The sequence below is a fragment of the Xiphophorus couchianus genome, chromosome 1 (assembly GCF_001444195.1).
Source record: "Xiphophorus couchianus chromosome 1, X_couchianus-1.0, whole genome shotgun sequence".
In the NCBI taxonomy this organism is placed as follows: domain Eukaryota; kingdom Metazoa; phylum Chordata; class Actinopteri; order Cyprinodontiformes; family Poeciliidae; genus Xiphophorus; species Xiphophorus couchianus.
In genome coordinates this window covers 153377-165402 of record NC_040228.1, presented here as the reverse complement: position 1 = coordinate 165402, position 12026 = coordinate 153377, and the positions used below count along the sequence as shown (strand labels likewise).

The 12026-nt window shown below is 38.2% G+C and overlaps 1 protein-coding gene and 1 long non-coding RNA gene across 7 annotated transcripts in view; one reads left to right on the top strand and one right to left on the bottom strand.

Annotated features, from left to right (window-relative positions):
• Nucleotides 1-12026, top strand: part of tafa5l (TAFA chemokine like family member 5, like) — a 120974-nt gene that overhangs the window by 58452 nt on the left and 50496 nt on the right. The gene's annotated exons all lie outside the window — the stretch shown is intronic.
• LOC114135922 (uncharacterized) lies at nt 11393-11909 on the bottom strand. Its single transcript, XR_003593699.1, has 2 exons — nt 11861-11909; nt 11393-11799 (listed from the first exon to the last, which is right to left on the bottom strand). It is a non-coding gene; the product is annotated as an uncharacterized LOC114135922 (long non-coding RNA).

The following is a 12026-nucleotide window of genomic DNA, read 5'->3' as shown; positions in this document are numbered from 1 at the left end:
GTCCAAAGAGCCGGGATTGGTCAGGGAATTTACAGTGGATCTGCCAAAAATTACTACTTCTGTCTTATCTTCATTAAGTTTCAAGAAATTTACAGCCACCCAGGCCTTCAAATCTTCCAGACATAAAAACAAAGACCTAAGAGAGGTGGAGTCTGCCTTCTTTAGTAGTAAATATATCTGTGTGTCATCTGCATAACAATGAAAAGCAATCCCATATTTTCTAAAAATAGAGCCAAGAGGAAGGAGGTACAACAAGAAAAGAAGCAGGCCTAGAACTCAGCCCTGTGACAGTGGAGCAGAGGGGGACCTATGGGCATCAAGACAGACACAGAAAGTACGCTTGGCCAAATAAGATTTAAACCAATCCAGAGCTATGTGACCAATGCCCACCCACTGTTCCAAACATGAAAGTAAGATGCCATGATCAACTGTATCAAAAGCAGTGATAAATCCAACAGCACCAAAACAACACAGTCACCAAAATCAGTTGCTAAAAGTATAACATTAAAAACTTTTAAAAGAGCTGACTCTGTGCTATAAAATGGTTTAAAACCAGACTGGAAAACCTCTAAAATATTATGTTCATTAAGACAAGCCATTAGCTGATTATAGACTACCTTCTCAAGAATGTTTGAAATAAAAGGCAGTTTAGAGATAGGTCTATAATTTGCCAGAACAGTAGGATCCAAAATTGGTTTCTTAAGTAGAGGCTGCAGAACTGCATGTTTCAGAGTTTCAGGAACAACGCCTGAGGACAAGCTGCTATTTACAAGAGCAAGGACAGAAGGACATATAGTAAGAAAAACATCTTTAAATAATTGGGGAGGAATAGCATCATCGAGAGAACCAGCTGGCCTTAAGTGACTAACCACCTGTTGCAATGATTGCAAGGTCACACATTCAAAGCTGTAAAACAGCAGAACAAGCACAACGACTAAACGACTGAAGGGTCGAATGAGAAGCGACTTTCTCATTAAAAAAGTGTAAAAAGCTTTCACATACAGTAGGTGAAGTCTCCATAAAACCGCTATGTGGATTATCTAGAACAGAGTTAATAGTTTTAAATAAGATAGCAGGATTGTGACTGTTTGATACAATCAGAACCGACAGGTGTCTTCTTTGGGCGTCTTTTACAATCCTTTGATAATGGCGCCAGCATTCTTTCAATATTTGGAGCGACACCTGTAATTTGTCCTTTTTCCATTTGTGTTCAGCTCTGCGACAGTCTCTCCTGTCAGCCCGAGTGATCTCATTTAACCAAGTTTCACGCACAGAGGCAACTGTTTACAAGTAAAGCAACTTTTAAAAACAGTCACTATTCCTCCACCAGAGCCCGCCATCCTTGGAGAATTAAAATAGCCACAGTTCCGCAGTACAAGTTCATTAAAAATGCTGGAGTCACACAAACCACTTGTCCATGATTCTGTTATATATAAAACATCTAATCCTTGAGAGGAAAAGAAATCCCTAATGACAAAAGTTTTATTTGCTAGCGACCTGGCATTAACCAAACCGATCCTGGCAGAAATCGGAGGGTCTACACCATGAGCTGGTGTCCAGGCCAAGAGGCCGCAGGTTGCTAGGATTCACCCTACATCTACAGGGCCGAGAAGCGCAGGGACAACGGGACTGTAATACTCCACTCTTGGCCTCCACCGACTGGTATCAGACAGGCATCCACAGGATCCAACACATGGAATGGCCAGGATAGGCGAGGCACCAGCCCAAACATCCTGAACGAGGCTGAGAAACTGCGCCGCAAAGCAGCCTTTAATCGTACTAGCCGACTGCTGCGCTTTCCACGGCGGTGAGCTCCCTTCGGTCAGAAAGGTAGAGTCCAGGAACAACACAGGTGAGCTGGAATGCCCAACAACAGGGCCGAGGTTTTGTCTTTATTATGAGTCCTCGATAACATATTTCCAGTCGAGGCTCCAATGTCCAGCAATGTTTGGCAATTATACACAATCAGAGTTTACAGTTGTAATAAAATTAAAAGCGGACAGCAGACAAAGGCAAAACAGGAGAAGCGTCAGACGGCAAGCCTCAAACACCGGCGCCCTCTTGCTTTTGGCAGTAGGGACAAGGGTGTACAGAAAATGATGGATGGCTGGATAATAAAGACAAGAGTAACTAAGAAAAGGACTAGACACTGGAAATAAAATAATTAGAACCAGTAAGAAGGAACTGAAGTAAAAATAGAAACAATGCAGAAATAATAGAACTAAGAAACACAAATAATAATAAATAATAACAAAACAAACTCAAACAAGCCAAGATCCTGACATCTCTTAAGAAATCACAACATACTTAAGTGAGTATGTTAGCAGGTGTTGGGAATAGAGCTGTGTTATTTAGGAAGAAGTAGTTTAAAGTGATAAATATTCATCAATGAAACACACTTTCTGGCACAATTGACTGTATAATTGCATAATTTGACATTTTGCAAAAAATTTGCTTAGCAGAAATATGCAAATAAAAACTGCAACTGTTTTCACATCACAGAAGTCACATGATCAACAACCGGATGTTAATAAAACCATGAAGATGACAGGAAGTGGTAGGAGGATGATGTCCCGGCAACTTTTTAATGATTTATCTCTTAAACAGACTTATTCAAATGTGATTTTAATTATCTTACTTAATGGTAATTAAATAAGGTAATGAAACAGGAGCTGTGGAGAAATTTGGGTCAACTTGATCAACTGATATTGATCAACTGATATCAAAGGAGGATTCTTAGAATTGGAAAGGACAAATTCTAAGAACAGTGATGCACATAGACCATCAAATTCCTAGTTACTAATTGACCTAGCTCTGCTTTTGGACCTGGGACCTTTTGGATGCTAGGTCTACATGCAAACTCCATGTGGAAAGGCCCTCAGGATTTGAACCCAGGACTACATGGCTTAACTACTATGCCACCATGATAGGCATATCATGTGTACACAGGCATATGTGTAGTACGCATCTAGAAAAAAAGGTAAATTGGTTAATTTTCCTAAAAAATTACCAATTTGACTACAACACCCCACTCTTCCAAGTCAAATTATTTATCATTTATCCTGATAAATTTCTTATTATAAGACTTCGACTCAATGTTGTCACGATAAATTCCTATTAGTGGTGTTTAAAAACCCCTAAAACTATATTGTCAAGCTTATTATTTTTTCTCCATTGCTTGTTCAAGAAATGTGTACCAATAAATTTCAAAATATGATTACATGAAGTTACTCTCTTCATTTTAGAGATACAAATTACATTTCTTATTTGAGTGTTGTCATAAAAAAGCGTATGCACGTGTGAATGTTTTTCAGGAGTATTTTTTTTTTTGTGTGGCTCAATGATTGGTATGTCATGCAGCCAGAGCTAATTATCTAAAAAAGAAGTAATAAATAGTTCTCATCCTCACTTTTAATGTTATCACAGTATTACCACAAAATATTGTGATAAAACTTTTAAGTCCATATTGCCCAACTCTTACTGACAAGAAGGTGCTTCAGAGGGTTGTTAGGGCAGCAGAGAGAACCATAGGCTGCCCCCTCCCCACTATGGAACAGATTTACACTTCCAGGCTCCACAAGAAAGTTTTGGACATTTTAAATGACTCTTCACACCCTGGCCATGGTCTCTTCCAGCTGCTGCCATCAGGCAAGAGATACAGAGCAATAAAAACCAGGACAAATCGCCTAAAAAACAGTTTTTACCCGATGGCAATCATGGCAATAAATTCAAAGGCATAAGAACGTCTGCTCTTGACACCACTTTGTTATAAATGTAGATTCTGTTGCGACACCTCCAGGTGCTGCAACCATCTTCTGATGTCTATTTATTTCTCATTTTGTACTATTTATTTCTTTATCTTTGTATATTATGTATATACACATAACCTGCATCTTAACTCGAGTCGAGCAAATCTCAATCTGTTGATGACAATGACAAATAAATCTTATCTTATCTTATATACATATACAAAGGCATTTTATTGGGTAATAACCCTGTGAAAAAACAATATACTTTATACAAACATACTTAAGTACATTTAAAGTATTAATTGTACTACATATAAAAATATACTTAGTATACTAACAGCATTGTACCAATTTTGATATTGTAACATTAGACACACCTAAATATAACTGTACCAAAATACACTAAGAAATATATTAAATAAAATTATACTTGAAGTGAACAAAATATATATTTCCTCAAGTGTACCAATGAAACAATATGCTTTTAAAAATATTTTGTGTAGGTTTTAAAATAGTATATGCTCACTTAAAGCTTACTTTAATAGTAAATTATTAAAATGCTGAAATTTCAGTATATTTTAAATTACATCTCAGCGTATACTTTAGGCTAATGAAGGATGCCTTTTGAGGTGCCTTAATAATCTTTCACTGTTTTGTTAAAATGGCAAAGAATAAAAGAAATGAACAATCCTTATATTTGAACTTGATGTCAGGATGTTTAACAAAGTAATAATGCTCATTCCTGAAAACATCAAACATTGACAGTTTAGTGACAGAGGTTCTACAACAAAATCATTACTTGTCCTTAACACTAAATGTAGCAGGTACCTTCAGTTTTACATCTCTCCAAATATGATCTGTTGTTTTCAGTTTTTTAACTAAAACACAGAAGCTATTTTTACCCAATCCATTTTCAGATGTATGATGTAAGATCCATCTATTACTGAACGCCATTAGCTCCAGTTGACACTCCAGAGGAGATGGTGGCGGTAATGCACACTTTCAGTTTTTTTGAAAAGCGCCATATAAAGAAGAACAGTCTTGAAGCGGGGACGAAAGGGGATGCTGTTCAAATTCGCCATCTTTACTTCTACAAAATTGCCTTAAAGGTAGAGATAATAGTTAGTAGTTTTGGTAAATTCAAACTGGTGAGCTCCTAGTCTGAGTTAAATAACACAACAGGACAAGAACTGGATGGAAATTAAATGTTGGTCACAAAAGGAAGAAGGTTCTCAATGTGTTGCTAGCTGGTGGTAAGTTTGCTTCAAAATGCTAATTATCTTCACTTAATTATAAACAATGCAGTACATTGTTTAGTTATTGTTTAGCAGTAATAGTTATTTTTTCAATTTTGTTGTGATTTTTATGATTATTTTAATGACATTATCAGTCATAAGGTTTATGTTGCAACTGCATGAAGGCTCAGTTTGTTGCGACTTAATATAGTTTGTTTTTTATAAACTTAACCTGGTTTATGAAGGTATACTGAGCTCAGTATGCCAAAGAGACTTTGATATTGTGAGGCTGTTGTTATAACTTGTTCATCATTGTTTTTATCTTCAACATATTTTTGCAATCTAATCAAATTAAGATGAAAGAGGAAGCCTGGGATCAGGTATTAGAAAACCTAAAGACTTTCCTGTCTCAGGTCACCGCACGAGCTCTGAGGTTGATCCTCCACATCGTCTTCATGGTGTAAGGCTTTATTTTTTTTACACTGAGCAGCAGGTTACATTTTTAACAGCAAAAACTGGTGTGTTTCAAACACTAAATCCTTAAATATATGCTTAACATATGTAAAAATATTGAAAATAATTTGACAGAATTTATTCCCTTTGTTATTCTACCATTTCTCTTTCATACTTATTATTCATTATTAGTGTTCATGGCCCTGTGATGGACTGGTGACCTGTCCAGGGTGAACCCCGCCTCTCATCTGTTGACTATTGGAAATGGGCACCACCAGCCCCCCTCACCACCCTGCCAAGGATCAGTGTGCTCAGATCGTGCATGGAAAGATTTTAATGTAGTTTGTCTCCCTTAAGTCCACACTTAAAACAACTTCATAGTTAATGCCAGCATCAAATGATTCCATGATATTGCTGACTATTTGTCTACTTCTGACATAAACAGGTAAAGAAGTTGTAGCAGCTCCCCAGCAGTTGAATTAACCAGCCAGTCTCGACGGGTGAATTTAGCGTTTTTATTTTTCTTCGGGTGATTCAGAATCACCACAGTCACCATAGAATACAAACATAAACTTACAATACAAAACGTACCTCGCTGCTTTCACTGGGGAACACTAAGTGTTGATTTCTTCATGCTATTCAGCTTGACAGTTCAAGTCATTGATTGACACGAAGATTCTACCAGCTTTTAAAGGGCCTGCCCTCATTAGTTACGGCAGCCCAAGAGGTACAACAAAAAAACCCCCCAAAATATTACAAAATGTAAGTACCACTAAACAAAACAAACAAAAAAAAGCTAATCAAAACAAACATCCACAAACAATCTGCGTCATACTTAATTTAGAAAATTCTTAATTTACTTTAGTCTACTATCCGTTACACTCCCACCAATAATGCATGAACTTTTACCAAAAAATCATGCATTATTTCAAAATTTCCCTTAAAACCATGCAGATTGTTTAAAACATGCTTGCCTGTGTACATTCAGTTTACAAGTCACTTTCTAATAACACCACCAATTTTTGCACTGGTCTTTCCATCACTGAACTGAAGAGATAAAATCCCTTCCTGATCTTTGTTCTCCTGTTCTCAACTTCACTTTTTGAACTAAACCCTCACTATCAACCATTGTTTCCACAACACGACCCAACTGCCACCTATTTCTTGGGAGAAAATCTTCTTTAACAATTACATAATTTACCTTTAGATTGCGCCGAATTACATGCCATTTTTCTCTAATGGAAATATTCTGGAGGTATTCTCTCTTCCACCGACTCCAAAACTGTTCAACCAATTAGTAGTTAAAATCTCAGAGGCACATAACCCTCTTGATGCATGATCTGCTGGATTTTCAGTGGTGTCAACATGATTCCATTGATTTGGATTTATGTTCGCTCTAATTATCTGGACCCGATTTGCCACAAATACATGAAACCGTCACACTTCATTATTAATATATAACACTACTTGTGAATCTGTCCAGAAAAACTCAGTGTCTATCTTCATGTCAAGTTCTGATTTTAACAGAACGCTCAACCTAGCAGCAACCACTGCAGCTGTAAGCTCGAGACGAGGAATGGTTGTAATTTTCAAAGGAGCAACTCTGGCTTTAGCCATGATTAAAACACAATGAATTTCACCTTTGTCATTCTCAAATCTGAGGTAAGAGCATGCACCATATGCTAGGCTGCTAGCATCTGAGAAGTGATGTAGTTCTGTTTTAACAATTTTTCCAAATCCTTGGGGATGATAACATCTTTGTATCATTAACCCTTTCACATCCTGAAGGCTAAACTTCCACTTCTCCCACCGTACAAGTAAGTCTTCAGGCAGAGGGTCATCCCATCCAATACTTCTGCGGCACAGATCTTGTAAAATACATTTCCCATTCATAATGAATTGTGAAATAAATCCCAGCGGATCATATAGAGATGCTATTACTGACAAAATACCACGGCGTGTATCAGGTTTGTCCCTCAGATCAATGTGAAAGCCCAAACAGTCACCTTTGACATGCCATCGCATACCTAGAGTATGTTCAGTAAGTGTTAAATCAGGCTTGAGATCAGCAGAAACCATACTTGTGGCTCTCTCAGATGGATTCACACAATCTAGAACTTCAGACCTATTGGAATTAAATTTGTGGAGTCTCAAACCACCTTCTTTGCACAGTTTCTGCGCTTCAGTTATTAGTGTGGTGGCATCATTAGTTGTAGGGACACTTATTAACCCATCATCAACATAAAAATTATTCTCCACAAATGCTGCTGCAGCTGGAAACTTTGATCTCTGCTGTTGTGCCAAATATCTCAGACCAAAATTAGCACAGCCTGGAGAGGAGGCAGCACCAAAAAGGTGGACTTTCATCTGAAATTCTTTAGGCTCCAAATCTCCTTGCTCCCACTATAGAAACCTGAGGTAACAACAATGCTTTGATGAAACATAAAACTGGTGGAACATCCTTTCAATGTCACAAATAATAGCAACAGCTTCTTTTCTGAAATGCAGAAGGATTCCAATTAAAGAGTTAATCAAATCTGGACCAGTCAAAGTGTCATTCAAAGAGGTACCACGAAATTTAGCTGAGCAGTCAAACACTACTCTTAACGTATCTGGTTTCTTTGAATGATACACCCCATGATGAGGTAAGTACCACACACAACCATCATTGATGTTTGTCTCAGGAGCTAGTTCAGCATCACCACAGCTAATGATTGACTCCATGAATGTTTTATAATGATTGTTGAACTGATCATTTCTTTTTAACCTCCTCTTTAGATGTTGTAAACAAACAATAGCCAGCCTCTTATTATTTGGCAACACAGGAAGGCAGGGTGTTTTAAATGGAAGGGGCATCTCCAAATGTCCATCGTCTTTCTGTGTAATATTTTCACTCAGAAGTTGTATAAACCGAATGTCATCTTGGGAAACACATTTTCCTTCTGGACCCTTTTCATTGAAATCCAACTCCAAAACTCTTAAAACATCAGAAGCCAATGGAGCGGGCATTTCTGTCACCATCACTCTGTACAAATCTTTGGTTACCTTGCCGATCTAAATGTGGATTGGCTGCCCCGATAATACTCCAACCAAGAGCAGTCCTCTGAGCAAAAGGTTCATTTTCCCCACCAACAACAACTTCCAAGGGAGCCAAAGCAGAAGGACAGTCAAAACCAATGAGTAAACCTACTTCACAGTCTTGTAAAGCAGGCATTTTGCCAGTCAGATGTTTAAGGTGAGGCCACTGTAATGCTGTACTTCTACTTGGTATGCAAGTTGTATCAACAGGAATGAAGTCATGCGTGTATGCTTGCGGCAACCGTATATAATTATCAGAGAAAAAAATCAATAAATGGCCTTTCCTTAAACATCCAAAACAAAGATGGTTCTGATATATAAATGATCTTTTGTCTTCCATTGATTTAACTGCAAATTTGGGACATTTAGCAACACTGTGTGATATGTCTGTACAAACCAAGCAAGGCAGTTTAGATTTCAGAACATGACCAGTTTCTTGAACTCCATACTGGTATTAAAAGCCTTAGCTTTCCTGGAGAGATAATTTGAAGAAGTTTTAGACTTTAACAAAAATAGAGAAGCAATAGAATTACATGCTATACGTGCTTCCTTTTGTATAAATCTAGAAAAACATTCAAAAGATGGATATTCTCCACATGCATCAAGAACTTCAACAACTCTACTCCATTTACATACAACCCAGTCTGGTAATTTCTTCAACATCTTATGATTTTCTTCACAATCATTTAAGATGGACAGTCCTTTTACTTGAGGCATAGCCTCTTCACAACTTTTCAAAAAGTCAGCAAAATCTCTGAGAGACAATGGATCATTTGGTGCAATCTTTGGCCATGACATACGTTTATCCCTAAATGCTTTCTGAATTACAAATGGGTTCCCATATCTGTCCTGTAGAACTGACCAAGCACCCTCATATGCGTCCTCAGAGCTTCTGTAAAAGAAACCTTCCACAGCCTTTCGGGCTTCTCCAGAGAGATTACTTTTCAAATACAACATTTTTTCCCCAACAGAGATGGATTTTGAATCAATTAAAGTTGTAAATGATATCTTAAAGTCCACACATTTCAAAGGGTCACCTGAGAATATGGCAGGTTCAGGAACAGGAAGGCGACTTAAACTCAATGAGCTCATTAAGGCTTCAGCCAAGATTACTGCAGAAATCTCAGAGCAAGCTTAAGGTGGTAGAATTGATGCAGCCCTTGCAGCTGACTTTCTTGGGTGTTTTAAAAATTTGCACTGATTTAACCTCAGGCTTAAAATCAAGATTTTCCCCTTCTACCCCATCTTCAAGTCTGCTATAAACATCAAGCCGAGCTGCAGCCATTTTAACTTCCATATCTGTTTGCATTACCCTTTAACTTGCTCTTCTCCTCATCAAGCTGCTGTAGCACTTCAGCTTCCTTCTGCTTCATTTCTGCCATAATCTGGGACTCATGACGCTTCCATTCACATTCAAGCTTACTGACTCTCTAACTAAACATAATAAAAACAACATGGGTTCTCTCCGGGTACTCCAGCTTCCTCCCACAGTCCAAAAACATGACTATCAGGTTAATTGGTCTCTCTAAATTCTCCCTAGGTGTGAGTGTGTGTGTGCATGGTTGTTTGTCTCTGTATTGCCCTGCGACAGACTGGCGACATCTCCAGGGTGTACCCCGCCTCCAAAAACAGACTGATATTCGTCTCTATTTAAAACTTCTCGCACCCTTTCCTTTTCAACTTCTTGATTAAATTTTTCTTCAACAATACCCCCTTCTAAACGTTTACACACAAGATCATAAATCTCATTTGTTAGTATAGTACAGGCATCTAGTTTCTGCACAATATCTGGAGTATTTAAAGAAACTCATAATTCTGTTTCACTTTATCAAGACTGTTTTGGATCTGCTGATTTATTTCATCCAGATTTTCCTGAGAGCAAAAACCCTTTAATTTCTTCCTGGCTTCTCTGGCAATTTGTTTCCAGGATGCATAAGATTTAAGAAATGCCTTTATCTGTTTTGTAGACTCTGCTTCTCTGTACTGCTCTCCCTTTTCAGTTAACTTTCTTGTGCGAGGACCTGTAAAAAACTATTGTCCTTTTGGCTTTTCTTCAGTGCACACATCTTCAGCAGAAAGTCCTTTTTCACGTGGCAGTGACATCTTAACTCTAAAACCTTACAGTGACATTAAACCCACAAACGTAACATTTAGTTACAAAAACACCATTCTGATATTTTCCCTTTTTTTTTAATTGCATACTGTTACGTCCACAAAGGGCACAACATATTTGAGGACACGAAGACAAAAATGAGGATTCAAAAGTAATTTTTATTTTCAATTCTCTCGACCTTTTCTTTAAGATGAGCTTCTTTTGATTTTTCTGTGAAGAAAAAAGAGAATTAAATCCTCGGTTCCCCGTGTCCCAAAAAAGAAAGAACACAAAAATCCCAAAGTATAAACAGAAAGTTGGACCTGATGAGCCGATCAAAAAGAACAAAACGGTACAGCAGGGGGCCAACCCTATACAGGGCCGTCGAAGCCCCTGCTAGTACCGGACTACAAGAAAAAAGAAACTACTGTTAAAGAAAAATCGAAAACAGGACAACCGGTCCCACCAGGTCAAAAATCACAACAAAAAAAACATCAACCAAACAAACAGCTAACAAAAACTACCGTGTGGCAGGCTGGAGACGTGCGCCCCGCGTCAGAACGCATCCTCGGTGTTGGTTGGGAGGGCGTCCTTTACCTGGCGCAACCCAGCCTATTTATAGGCGGTCCAAAGGCGTCACAAATTAACGGACCAATTACAAGAAAGAATTATCAAAACTCCAAAGTATATTAAACAACAAAAATCATACAACTAACTTCTATACAAAATAATCCAAGTGAAAAAAAAATAGACAGAAATAAATACAATGTGCCGGAGCACATAACACATACCTTATAAGTAATTTGGCATATAATTTGACCAAACATAGTCCTTGAACTCATTTAATTTCATACATATTCAGGTGACGTCGTTTCCAAGTTATTTCCGCGTTGTTTGATCAGTCAATTTCTCACCGCGCCAGTGGTCATCTGTTACATTCAGTTTCTGTTGCTAACTTGGATCCACCACGAAGACAGCTCCTCATGGTGGCGTTGACTCCGACGCAGCGCCAAACCTCGGCCGATGTCAGATCCAAACGTCTCACCGTCAAATGGAAGGCGACACACGGAAGCCTCGAGTTTACACTGTAGCAGCTCCCCAGCAGTTGAATTAACCAGCCAGTCTCGACGGGTGAATTTAGCGTTTTTATTTTTCTTCGGGTGATTCAGAATCACCACAGTCACCGTGAAAACTAAAACATATACAAATATTAGAATACAAACATAAACTTACAATACAAACACAAAACGTACCTCGCTGCTTTCACTGGGGAACACTAAGTGTTGATTTCTTCATGCTATTATTAAAAGGAGGATAATTTAATGTTAACTTTGGACAAAACGTTTGGCTCTTTCCTCCTTAAACTTCCCGGATCCTCATCAGGCGGTGGCGTGCGCTAAAGTGAAACCACAACAAAGC